Source organism: Myotis daubentonii, chromosome X, assembly GCF_963259705.1.
Source record: "Myotis daubentonii chromosome X, mMyoDau2.1, whole genome shotgun sequence".
In the NCBI taxonomy this organism is placed as follows: domain Eukaryota; kingdom Metazoa; phylum Chordata; class Mammalia; order Chiroptera; family Vespertilionidae; genus Myotis; species Myotis daubentonii.
In genome coordinates, this window is record NC_081861.1 from 112,156,788 (window position 1) to 112,171,329 (window position 14,542).

Sequence of the window (14,542 nt, forward strand, 5' to 3'; positions counted from 1 at the left end):
AACATTGATCACCTGCCTCCTGCACACAACCCCTACTGGGGATGTGCTTGCAACCAAGGTACATGCCCTTGACCAGAATCGAACTTGGGACCCTTCAGTCCACAGGCCGACGCTCTATCCACTGGGCCAAATCAGTGAGGGCTTGGTGTGTTTTGGAGTGAGTTTTCTGGCCCTTTCTCTCTTCTCCTTCTGAAATATATATATATTTATTGGGTCCCATAAGACCCTTAAGCTTTCTCTACTCTTTTTTAAAAATATTTTTTTATTGATTTTAGAGAGTAAGGGGGAGAAAGAGAGAGAAACATCAATGATGAGAGAGAATCATTGATCGGCTGCCTCCTGCATGCCCCCTACTGGGGATGGAGCCCACAACCCGGGCATGTGCCCTTGACCAGAATAAAACCCAGAACCCTTCAATCCACAGGCCAATGTTCTATCCACTGAGCCAAGCCAGCTGGAGCTCTTTATTGTTTTTAATTCCATTTTGGTTTTGCTCCTATGAATGACAAAATTATTTGCAATGACCTGTCCTTGATGTCCTTGATCTTTTCTTCTGCTTGATATAGTCTGCTACTGAATCACTCCAGTGAATCTTCCAATACAGTTATTGTGTTCTTCAGCTCCATCACTTCTGTTTGGTACATTTTTGTGTTTTCTATATCTTTAGGGAAATTTTTATAATGTTCGTTCATTATTTTTCACCTCAGTATCTTATAACAGTTATTTTGAATTCTATGTCAGGTAAATAATATAACAGTTTATTTAAGGTTGGTTTCTAGACAGTTAACTTATTTCTTTGTTTGGAACATCTTTACCTGATTCTTCAACTTCCTTGACTTTCTGTGTTGGTGTCTACACATGAGACAAAACGTGCACCTGTCCGAAAAATCATGGATTGGCCTCGTACAGAAGATCTCTACCAATCTGCCCAGCCAAAGATTCTGGGGGGCCTCTTCCAATGTCTTACCTCCACAGGAAGAAGCAGGTCGCTGTGGTTTTGCCTCTTCACTCTGCACTTATCCAGGTATTGGATACGTATGACATTACCTGTTCAAACTACCACATGTGTCCCCCCGCTCCCCCTAGCAGCTAGACTACATCATACCTATCAGAGTGCCTAGATTCCAGTTCAGATGCCATATCTAAGATGCAAGTCAAATGCCAGTTCTTTAGGAATCTCTGGAGAAACTGAGGCACAGGACACATGGACAAACTTTTCCCCTAGCCCGGGTGAAGCTGAGAGTTGGGAATATTCATCTGCTCACTCTGCTAAGCAAAGGCGATTATCTTATGGCATCTGTCAGCCTCAGCTATCGCCTGTACTGGACTCATCAGAGCCCCAGAGCTTCTGGAAAGACAGAAGCCAGTCTCTGGGGAGCCTGCTAAGAAAAGCTGGAGTCCTGTACAGGTAAACCAAGCCTTTTCCTCTCCTGGGTGGAGCTGAGAGATAGGGAGTCTCTACCTAATTGTATAGTAATGCACCAGGGGAAGGGAATCCAGTGAGTGAGTGTCCTGAATCTCCCCACTGGCTTTCGAGGGTCCCTGGGATGTAGGAGCCTTTCAATTAGTTTATAGATTTCTCACAAAGATAATTTGTTTATTACGTGTTGCTGATTTGGTGCGAGAGGAATGAGAGTCTAGGATTTCCTACTGTACCATCTTGTTGACATCACTTCTTGACACTTGTGGTTGTTTGTGGGGTTTTTTATGAAATATTTTTAAAGATTCAAAAATTTCCTGCATTTAACATCTTAAATATATCCCATTTCACTAATCCAGTAGCTTGTTGCAGTTAATTTCTTGCCAATGGTATTTATATTTATTTCCTTGAAACCATGGAAGATATAATTCCAGTGAGTTTATATAAATTTTTGGTAAAAATAAATGATTTTTAACTGAATAGTGGTACCATACTACCTCAATTAATCCTCACTAGTGTCCTCTCATATATAGTTATAGAAGAAGACCTTGAAGCCAGAGAGGCAAAACTACTTAAACCACATGGCTAGTAAGTGGTAGAACTAGAATAAAATATGAGTTTTTGTAGTAATTGAGCTTTCCAATGAAATAGATGGGCCCCTATATGTAATTATAGACTGAAAAACAGAGAGCTAAAGATAGAGAAAGACCCACACATTGAGAAATTTTTTTCATATTTGCTAAGTTGCAAGAGTATATGGAATGTAATTTTTTCTTACTTGCTTTTCAATATTTTTATGATAGAGCCAATAGTGAAATTAATTTACACACCTAATGGATGGTAGGTATACTTAATTTTAAATATATATATATATATATATATATATATATATATATATATATATATTCAAGCTAATGTTGCTATAAAAATAAAGTTTAATTTTTCTTTATATTTCATAATAATTATCAAAGTTTATTGAGTATCAAGTGCTATGTTTTACAAAGATTGCATTACACTGCTAAATTGAAATTTCATTTTCTGGAAAGTTATCTGAAAAAAATGCATTAGAAAAAAATATAATTGAGTTTTCAAACATTTATCACTCATTTTGCAAATGTTGATATTAAATATTATATTATGCCCATTGCAGCATTTTTATTACAGCAAATACTTTAGCTCTCATTATGTTCTTATTGAGTTTCTGGCTTCTTTCACAATTCCTAAAATGGCACCTTAATCTAATATCATACAGTCTCAAAGTATTTCAACTAATCATATTCACACCCTGAATGCATATGTGATAGGAGGATAAGTAAAACTTCATTGCACAATAAAAAAGCATGTTTTACATTTGTGCTTAGAATCAGTTTATTTCTTCTGATTTTATCAAGCCCAAAATTTAGTTTCACAGTACTTTTATGTGTACCATGGGGTAGACAATACACTATGAGCTTCAAATAAAAGGTATGTTTCTAATATTGGGGATTCTAAAACAGCTTAAAAAATAATCCTGACTTCCTTTTATACACCCAGTAATTCCATGTGGTTAATGTACTGTGAGTACCACTAAACACCATTTACCAAAAGCTGCTCTAGGAATATTTATCGAGCAGGCATGCTGAAAATGAAAAATGTGTACAAGGCAAGACATTAATCACATGAATATCAACCCTGCATATACCCACTACACAAATATGCTGATTCAAACAAAAATAGTGATTTTTCTCTTTTGCTTCTTTCCACATTTGCACAGCTGATCATACTTCCTCACTTCATCATAGAAGTATCTGTTCAGTTTCTTCCTTCTGTACTCAGAAAGGTTGTTCATCAAGCTTTAATCAACTTCCACTATGCTTAGATCTGAATGTATGCTTAGACCAAGTCAAATTAATTAAATTTCAATAAGTATTTAAATCACAAAATTGCTTGAATTAAGCATAATCTATCCAGATTTTTTTTTTTTTTGTTAATCCTCACCTGAGGATATTTTTCCATTGATTTTTAGAGAGAGTGGAAGAGAGAGAGAAAGACAGAGAGAAATATCAATGTGAGAGAAACACATCATTTGGTTGCCTCCTGACCAGGGCCCAGGCCGGGGAAGAGCCTGCAACCGAGGTATGTGCCCTTGACGGGAATTGAAACCGGGACCCTTCAGTCCACAGTTCTATCCACTGAGCCAAACTGGCTAAGGCAATCTACCCAGATTTAAAAGATAGGTATAAGGTCAATACCAAATTTCAGGTATCTGACTTGGTTTTTATTACTCTACTTTTTATTAACATGAATACAAAAACGTAGTGGTTATTATTTTGCACATGATGTAATTTTTCATTCCATTTTATCTGTACAGAATGCCTGAATAATAATTTTTTAAAACAACAATGGTTAATAATTGTTTTAGTGTGCCACACACCATACATTCTCACCACATACTATAGTGGAGGTATTGTTTTCAACCTCATTTATGGATCATGAAACTGAGACAGAGAAATCAAGATAAGATAGGTCAGGTTGTAAGAAGTTGAGCAGAGATCTGAACACAGGATATCTGGCTTCAGCTTGTCTTCATGGCATTTCAAAGCTACCTATAGTTTGTCTAGCAATTTTAACTCTTAGTGCCCATGGAAATTTTAGAAAGCATTTTAATGTTATTGTTACTCATTTTTACTTTAAGTCTTAATTGGGAAGAAAGTCAATGAAGGAATGGACTTCATATCTTGAAGAATACCAAAGAGCTCTGAAAACTGTCATCTGAGATGCAGTGGAATCAAATATAATACAGGACTCCTGAGACCAATCAGTGCCTTTGGGTGACTAACAAGTCTTTTCTAAAAATGTGTAATTTACTTTTAGAATAGTTATTTTGAGATTAACAGGTATCTGACTAAGACATGATCTCAACCAAATATTTGTGAAATATTCTTGATTGTCCAAAAAGCAAAAGAAATAAAACACTAATCCTCATATAGAAGAGGAAATATAGATGAGATTAGTTTCTTTTAGAAACTAAAGGAGAGCTAGATTAGCATGGTGATGATCAGTTCTGAATCTTAATAGCTTTAGAAAATCTTAGTCTAGAAGTTGCAAGTAAAATTATTTATCAAACAAAATAAATCAAACAAGTAAGTAATCAACTCAAATCTTTTGTGGACTGGTTGAGTACTGGTTCTTGATTTCATTGTGAGCATCTTCTTCCAAGTTGTAACAAATCTCCAAGGATTTGTCTAAAGCTGGGCTTCAATCAATAACTCATCCTTTCAACTGCTGGTTCCAGCCTCCGTCAACCTTTTCAATATATTGCTCAAACCTTTGTGATTGTTTTTGCCTGACCCTTTCATCCTTGACTCATTTCTGTCTTCTTCTTTTATTTGATTCATGTAGTCAGCATCCTTTTCAAACAAAAATTCCAGTTCATTGCAAAGTGTTTATTGAATGAAGTTTTGAAAATACATGATATATCATGTAAGTGCAGACATCTAAGGGAATTTTTAAAAATAAAACTTCAGGGTTTGTTTTTCTAGGTTGCTGTAACTATTGCTGATCGTGTCTCTTTTCTGAACTGAGGGAAATGGCTATGGATTATTATCTGCTTCATCTGTTTCTAGTTTAGATTCATGTAAAGAGATCTGCATTTCAAAAATCTTTAGGCTAGAATTGTTCTGTGCAGATTTTGAATCTTTAAATTAATTTGGCTGAGACATCCAAGTGCACATATCATACTCATTATGCTACCAGAATATCTATATGAGATTGCATTACTGCATATCATAAAAAAAAGGAATGGGTGGGAGCAGGGTGAATTGAGTGCAGGGGGTCAAACATATGGTAACAGAAAGACACTAGAATCAGGATGGTGAGCATGCACTAGAGTATGCAGATAATAAATTACACTGTTGTACACCTGAAATTTATATAATGTTATTAACTAATGTTACTTCACAAATTTTTTTAAACGATGCAAAAAGCAGCAAACAGCAAGTGTGGAAATTGGGTGTTCTATTTGGTGTCATCTATACTAATAAAAGGGTAATATGCAAATTGGTCAGGACGCCCTCACAGTAATGACCGAACAGCAGGCTACGTGGGGTGACCAGGCTGGCAGGGGGGTTAGTGAGGGACGACCAAATGACTGAACAGCAGGCTGCATGGGGTGACCAGGCCGGCAGGGGGCGGCAGTGAGGGGGCAACCAGGATGATGGGGGGTGGGGGCAGTAAGGGGCAACCAGGCCAGCAGGGAGGGTAGTTGGGGGTGATCAGGCTGGCAGGGGGGTAGTTGGAGGCAATCAGGCTGGCAGGCAGAGGCAGTTAGGAGCCAGTGGTCCCGGACTATAAGAAGGATATCCCTGATTGAAGAGGGTGCAGGCTGGGCTGAGGCTACCCACCCCCCCGCACAAATTTCATGCACGGGGCCTCTATCATATTCTGATATTTTCTTTCTTGGTTTTCAGTTGTTCTATTTTTAATTTTCAAAGGGTGAGCATTATTTATTTGATTTTTACTTTAATATTAGACTCCCTTGACTAAAGCTCAGAATAGCAAAACTGAAGGCAGAAGATATAAAATCAGAATGTTTTAATAACCCAGCATGGCTCTATGATTCCTTGCCGCCTGTGTCTATGGAAAGCTTTGTTGGTTTCCAGTAAGCTTGAACATCCTGAAGCTCTGCTAAGTGTGCAAACCAGATTTTGTCTCTTTACCTCTGCTTGTTTTATCTTTTAGAAACATTGAAATTAAAGCCTTAATGATTTCATTGCCTGTCTTTTACAAGATTTTGCAATTAAGATGAGCTAAAAATGTTAGTTGTTTTCTAAAACTGCACATGTTCACTGAGTTATTCTTTTTTCTTGGTCAAACTTTCATCACTGGGTATTTTTTAATTTTCCTCTCTGCACCCAACTGGATAATTTAAGCAATGGCTAGGGTAATCATGGATATTAATATTCTACTGCATATTGTGTTCAATAACAGCAGTATGTGTCTTAGCAGAGAAGCACAGAAAAACACCAGTATTCCAGGACATTTGGGGAAACAAGAAAACCTGACTTTCTTCTTTCTGTAGCTTGTCTCATCTCAGTGGCTTCAAGTTATCTGATTTATATCATTCATTTAAGCCTTTACATATAATTATTCAGATACTCAATGTGCTTCTAAACTCTCTTAACATAAATCTGATTTAAAGTCCCAACAAATAGAAGCTCTAGAAACAGATTGTTGGTGTTGCAATACAGCAAAAAATATGTCAAATATCTGCAATGATGGAGTCTTCCTGCCAGGACTCAACAAACTTTATCTGTAATGGGATAGATAGTAAATATTTTGGGGTTTGAAGCGCAAATGGTCTGTGTAACAACTATTCAACTCTGTCGTTATAGTGCAAAAGCAGCCATAGACTGTACTTATACAGATATTCATGGCTACCTTCCAATATGACTTTATTTATAAAAGCAAGCATTGGGCACTAGTGCCAGTTCCTTCCTTATCCTCTTGACAGTAGACATTTTATTTTTTTAATATATTTTTATTGATTTCAGAGAGGAATGGAGAGGGAGAGAAACATTAATGATGAGAAAGAATGATTGATCAGCTGCCTCCTGCACTCCCCCTACTGGGGATCAAGCCTGCAACCCGGGCACATCCCCTTGACAAAAATCAAACCCGGGACCCTTCTGTCTAGAGGTCAACACTATCCACTGAGCCAAACCAGCTAAGGCTAGACATTTTATTTATGTAAGTTACACTATAATTGCATGCATGGCCATATACATATGTGTGTGGGGGTGTGTGTGGGGGTGTATAATTTGAATCATATGATAGCAAAAAAAACATGATTTGTCTTAGAGTTTCTTGGCAGAACTTTTATCAAAGATCAAATCTTACCTAATAATAGACAAAGCTGTAATTTGACTGTACCTTCGCTACACTAACCAGCCAATCAGGAGAGTATGCAAATTAACCTAACAAAGATGGCAGTTAATTTGCATACATAGGCTCCAAGCAGTGGAGCAAAGCCTGATGGCCATGGGGCCGGAGCAGGGAAGGTCCAGGGGCTGGAGCCTGGCCAGAGTGAAGGCCTGGGTCCCAGGTGCCAGAGGAAAACTGGTGCCAGCAGCCAGAGTAAAGGAAGGCCTATTGCATGAATCTCTTTGTGCAACAGGCCTCTAGTAATTAATAAAGCATTATATAGATATGAAAGTGTTATGAATATACAGTTGGATCTGTATTTTAACATTAAAAATGAATTGTGAGGCCCTGGCCAGATAACACAGTTATTTAGAACATCATCTGGTATGCCAAGGTTGCAGGTTCCATTCTGAGTCAGTGCACATACAAGAATTAACCAATGAATGCATCAATAAGTGGAACCTCAATTTGATGTTTCTCTCTTTCTCTAAAAATAAATAAATAAATGAATGAATAAATAAGTTGTGAAATAATTTGTCTTAATTTATCACAATTGGTATAAACTTCTTTCTGCTGTATAGCTATAACAAATAGTAAACTTTCCAATCAAGCATCTACCAATTTTATTCTAGTTCAGAACAGTCCCTTTTAAGTAAACTCACTCTATCTTGGGTTTCTCTCTGAGTTCCTCCCCTATTTTCCTTCCTATAGCCATGTAGGTGGGAATGAACAGTAGAGTGGAGTGTTTTTCCCTTCATGAGAGTGGTATCTCTAGATCACCAGCTGAATCCTGTTACTATCCTTTTGGTCTTTGGTGGTATTTTTCCTTTTAAAACCCAAGTCTGGTGAAAGGCTTGGGCTGTTCTCTTGTCATAGACAAGTTCTAAGGGCTGATCATCAGTTTGACTACAACTTTTTTAGGAACCACAGAACAGGCATGACCTTCCCCCCTTTTTTCCCCCCGCATTCCTCCCTCTCTCCTTCCCTTGTCATTTTCTTCCTTCCTTTCTTTCTCCCTCCATCTATTCCTTTCTTCCATTCTTCTTTCTTTTGCATTAGTTTTCAAATGCATTTCTTTTAATGGAAGGCTAGACAAATTTAGAATATACATTATGAATGATTTTGGTTATTCATTGTATATGCTTAATATCAATTTTGAGAGTAAGAGTTTTGGTACTCTGTAAAACATTGTTTGCAATCCAGAACAAGACAATGTGGCATTTCGATCCATTTTTTTTTAATTTAAAAGAACTCAGTAATAAAATTCTTTGGATCAAGAAATTGATATAAATAAATTAAAATGGTAAATTCGTGGCTTTCCTAGTAATTTTTCAGTGTCCTTTCATAAAATGAAAAACATGTACATGTATGTGCTTAGCTATAAAGAATGTAGGAGAAATTAATTCTTAATAAATTAGATACCAAGCTCATTTCCAAATATTGAGCATCTGCTCTTTGGAAGACACTGTGCTATTGCTTGCAATGCTCAGATTTTTGTGTCTACAGTTGGGAGTGAGATAGCATGGTAAACCAAAGGGAAAAATAAAAAGGAGTGAGCAGACATGAGTCCAAGTGAGGACAGCCAGCTATAAATGTCCCTAGGCATGGCCTTTTGAGCATTCAGAAAACTGTATTTAGTTCAGTAAGAATATAGTTTAAATTTAGCTATCGAGTGGGCAAGTCAAAGGTATTGGAGTATTTGACAGAGGCCAGATCACTTTTTGCAACCCAGGATTGCAAAATGGGTCTTAGCATTTACTCTCCAATCCTCCATAAACTAGAGAGGATCATTTGACTAATAGACCCACGGTAGGTGTTTGGGAACATCTCAATGCATTTGATGAGTTTCCAAAGTAATTGCTTTGCATACTCAGTTGCAAACACATGCTACCTTCCATAACAAAAGAAGGATAACTCCAAAGGAGGTACCAAGAACACAGAGAATGGCCTTTGGAAAACTCTTTGTGAGTATTAGAAATGTAATTGAGGAATTCATGATATTTTCCCAACAGGATCTCATAATGATGTGGTTCAGGAACTGCTTTATACCTTTCATTTTTCCTGTTGTAGTAAAACAGCAATCCCTATACCTATTTTCCTATGCCTGTCCCACTATTATATCTTGGGTGTGTTGGGTCAGATAATTTGTTTCTTTTATTTCAGAGGTCCAAACAGAGAAAAGTATTGTGCCCCAGTTGGTATATATTCTCTGGATTTCTATATATTCTCTGGATTTCTGCCCTCTTCCCACTCAGACTCTCCTTAACCTCAGCAAGTAGAAAGAACTGTCCCTTTGCCATTAAATACACTGAACCCTCATCAGGGGCGTCTATAATAGGGTCTCTACACTAAACAACAGAATCTGCAGGACACTTTACTTGGTCAAAAAATGAGAAAGAATTCCACTCCCCAATTTCTTCACTCCCAGCAGGAACACTTTTCCCAGCAGAAAAATTGGTAAGACTCTCTTCCTACCATACCTGGACAGCCTGACAAGGAAACACATTTAAGTCAATATGTCTTCTTGGTTCTCAGTGTGTCTGCAATCAACATATTTCCTGGTGTCTCTTCTCTAGAACAGTCCAGTCCAGGGTACAACTCTTGGAGGCACTGAGACAGCATGGGGAGATGATGTAGCATTCTCTCAATCCAGCAACAAGCCCCAGTTCCCACTTTTTGAAAGTAAAGGCCCAAGAGGGAAAACTACCTGTGGGACATTGGGGGAAAGAGCTACCGTTTCTTTTTTTCTCTTGCTCCTGTGCTCTGAAGCCCTATTACTGACATGATAAATATCCCCAGACTTTTTCACTCTTTCCCTTCCAGATCAACTGATGTCCTTAATGATCAGTGTTGCTGGCTCTATGGCAGGGGTGGGCAAACTTTTTGACTCGAGGGCCACAATGGGTTCTTAAACTGGACCGGAGGGCCGGAACAAAAGCATGGATGGAGTGTTTGTGTGAACTAATATAAATTCAAAGTAAACATCATTACATAAAAGGGTATGGTTTTTTTTTTTTTTAGTTTTATTCATTTCAAACGGGCCGGATCCAGCCCGTGGGCCATAGTTTGCCCATGGCTGCTCTATGGTTAGTAGGCTATGTGAAGATTCTTTATGCTATGTATTGTTATGTAATATCTATATCACAGATAACATAAGTATTGTCAATGACAAAAGTAACAAATGGTATCTATATATATAAAAGCCTAAGTGACCAAGTGACCGAACGACGGGTCGCTATGATGTGCACTGACCACCAGGGGGCAGACACTCGACGCAGGAGCTGGCCCCTGGTGGTCAGTGTGCTCCCACTGCAGGAGCGCCACTGAACTGATGGGCGCCAGACACAGGGCTCACGGCTGGCAAGTGCTGCTGTGGTGGTGCGAGCCTCTCCTGATCGGGACTGACTAGCTGCGAGCCCATGGCAGGAGCAGCAGGCCTGGATGAGCAGGAGCGGCAGGTAGCATTGGACTGCTTGTTTCGGCCCAATCCCTGCAGGCCACACCAAGGGACCCCACTGGTGCATGAATCTGTGCACCAGGCCTCTAGTTCGTTAAATAATTTTGTTTCTATAATAATAAAAGCGTCATATGCTAATTAGACCAGACATCCTTCCATCTTTCTGGATGAAGCTGGGGCTGCAAGGGAAGCCCAGGTCCCAGGTGCCTGCTGGCAGCCAGAGGGAGGGCTGGGTCCTGGATCCCGGGTGTGTACTGGCAGCTGGAGGGAGGCCCTGGTCCCGGGTGCCAGAGGGAAGCTGGTGCCAGCATTCAGGGGAAGGAAGGTCTACTCTTACACGAATTTTGTGCATCAGGCTTCTAGTAAAATATAAGTACAGCAGAAATTTAACTATTATAAAGGAACACTTGAAATAGGTTATAAAAATACCACAAGATAAACAAATAGCAGACAAGAAGAGATTTCCCCCTATAGAAGAATTTCAGGTAATAAGTTAAAAAGAAGTGACAGAATAAGAGATTTAGCATTCTATAGCCCTTAATGCAGCTTGATAATGGTCATAAATATCAGAGTGCCAGGATTACCAAAAAGGAAGACGCACAGATATTACATCCCTCCTAATGGAAACTACATATCACCTCTATAGTGATCTTGCCAAAGAGCAAGTATATTGAAAAAAAAAATACTAATCTGACCAGGCTTCTACTTATACCTATTGATGATTGTTTTTGCTGAGTGCCAGGTAAACAGGCTTCATTGTATTGTTTTGTGTACTATAGTATATGCTTAAAATTCAATGCAAATGGTTGATTATAAATATAATACCTCTAAATTTGAATACCCAAGTGAAATTATATTTTTTAGAAAAATATAAATTTCAAAGACAAACTATTAGAAATAAAAAATTCTAATGGAAACTTAACAACATCAATATCAAGTCTAAAAGCTCATAGATCAGATCAGGTTTGAAAACCAGTCACATCATATGATCAGGCAAAAACTAATCAACATCATAGGTAATATTTTCCTAATCACACAAAAAAAGGTATAAAATTACTGCAGTTTCACAAGCTAAGTCTCCTTGATACAGATCTGATAGATGAGACCAAAAGAAAATACTTGAGCCAAGACCACTCCACTGTTCAAAGCCAGATACAAAAACATATGATAGGAACACCAAAATAAAAATAGTATGAAATGTAAAGAGAGATAATACACATCATCTGTATATGATTTCTGCATATTGCAATATCGAATAACCTAAAAAATCAGCAACTTTCAAAATCATTCACCTCAGTCCCTCCCTGTTGCAAAGTAATTTTTTTAATTCTCACCCAAGGATATGTTTATTGATTTTAGAGAGAGAGAAGGGGGAAAGAAGAGAAAGAGACACAGACAGAAAAAGAGAGTTCATTGTCTACAGTACCTGCCCCAACCAGGGATCTAAACATAACCTAGGTAGGCACTCAGACTGGGAATTGAACCGTAAGTTTTGGTGTACAGACAACACTCCAACCAAGTCAACTGAGCAACACCAGGCAGGGGTACAAACTAATTTTTTTTTATAGAATAAATTATATGAGACAAAGTCTGACTGTTGAAGAGAAGGAATAGGTCAGCGTGATCTTTCTCCAGCAGCCGCCCAGCTGCCCCGCCCGCCATGTGCTCTGCATTCGTCTTTGACACCGAGGCCGGGACAGGACTTGGTCCAAGCCCTGCAAGTTGCGGAAAGTCAGCGCACCCAGGGTTCGCTGGGATGTGGCATTTCCCAGGAAGCCTTGGGTCCTGAGAAAGGAGCCCAGGCGGAGCCCCCCGGGAGTGTGGTCCGCGGGCCGCCACCAGAGAATACAGGCGGGGTGGGCGTGGGGTCACACAGAGAGGGGCCAGCGCCTGCTTTCAGCCCCAAAAGGCCCTGCAGAGCAATGGTCTGTGGCGACCCCTCAGTTACTCCGCAGGCTCTCCGGGGCCGAGGACATGGGCACGAGGGGTACGTCCCCCTCAGTTACTCCGCAGGCTCCCCGGGGCCGAGGACATGGGCACGAGGGCCATGAGCTGGCTCCGCAGCGGGAGGGATTCCGGCGCCTGAGAGACCTCACGGCGAGGACCATGAGCAGGACCAGCAACCACCGCGTTCGGAAGCTCCGCTGGAAGTGGGGAGGGGGTGCGCAAAGCCCGCCCCCGCAGGGACCCCAGCCACTCAGGGGTGCGAAGCACTAGCCGGATGTACTGCCCCTGGACTTCCGCCTCAGACTCGGGGGTGAGAGGTCTTCCACTTGCGGCGCGGCGAGGTTCGTGGGCTCTCCACTGCTGAGGGGTCTCCGGCAGGGCTGCGGGGCGCCAGGTGAGACTTTCCATGAAGAGTCACAGAGAAAAGAGGGAGCCCCACCCGGTAGCAGCCCCACCCTTCCTTTGGCGACCCGCGTGGGGTGTGAGGTGGCCTGGCCCACACTGCCTCCTGCGCAACGGGCTGAGGGGACGGCGACCATTCTGTGTGGGCTGTTCTGTGCGAGCGGACATGCAGTGGGGGGAGACTGGGGGAGACGGTGTGGAGGTTGGGTGTTGGGATGAAATGGGGGTGCGTGGTAAAGGTTTCAGAGCCCCAGTCGTCATGGAAAGGCCCGTGAGTGAGGACCCAGGGCTAGGGGACCGAGACCATTCTGTGCCGGCCGCCATTTTATAGGGCCGCCATTCTGTGGGAGCGGACATGCAGAGGGGGGAGATGGTGTAGGGGTTGGGTGTTGGGGTGAAGTGGGGGTGCGTGGTAAAGGTTTCAGAGCCCCAGTCGTCATGGAAAGGCCCGTGAGTGAGGACCCAGGGCTAGGGGACCGAGACCATTCTGTGCCGGCCGCCATTTTATAGGGCCGCCATTCTGTGGGAGCGAGCGGACATGCAGAGGCGGGAGATGGTGTAGGGGTTGGGTGTTGGGGTGAAGTGGGGGTGCGTGGTAATGGTTTCAGAGCCCCAGTCGTCATGGAAAGGCCCGTGAGTGAGGAACCGCGACCATTCTGTGCGGGTAGCCATTTCGTGTGATCGGCCAGTCTGTGCGAGCGGACATGCAGTGGGGGGAGATGGTGTGGGGGTGTGTGTTAATGGTTTCAGAGCCCAAGTCATGGAAAGGCCCGTGCGTGAGGACCCAGGGCGCTAGGGGACCACACCCATTCTGTGCCGGCGGCCATTTTGTGCAAGCGCACATGAAATGGGAAGTGGTGTGGGGGTTGGATGTTAATGGTTTCAGAGCCCCAGTCACCATGAAAAGGCCCGTGAGTGAGGAACGGCGACCATTCTGTTCGGGCCGCCATTTTGTGCGATCGGCCAGTCTGTGCGAGCGGACATGCAGAGGGGGGAAACGGTGTGGGGGTTGGGGATTGGGGCAAAGTAGGGGTGGGTGGTAATGGTTTCAGAGCCCCAGCCATGAAAAGGGCCGTGAGTGAGGACCCAAGGCTAGGGGACCGTGGCCATTCTGTGCCAGCGAACATGCAGTGGGGGGAGACTGGGAGGGAGGCCATGTGGGGGTGAAGTGGGGGTGGGTGGTAATGGTTTCAGAGCCCCAGTCATCATGGAAAGGCCGTGAGTGAAGTCCTAGGGCTATTGGTCGCCATTCTGTGGGAGCCGACATGCAATGGGGGAGACGGTGTGGGGGTGGGTGTTAATGGTTTCAGGGCCCCAGTCATGGAAAGGCCCGTGAGTGAGGACTTAGGCCCTAGGACTAGGGGAACAGGGCCATTCTGTGCCGGCCGCCATTTTGTGCAAGCGGACATGCAGGG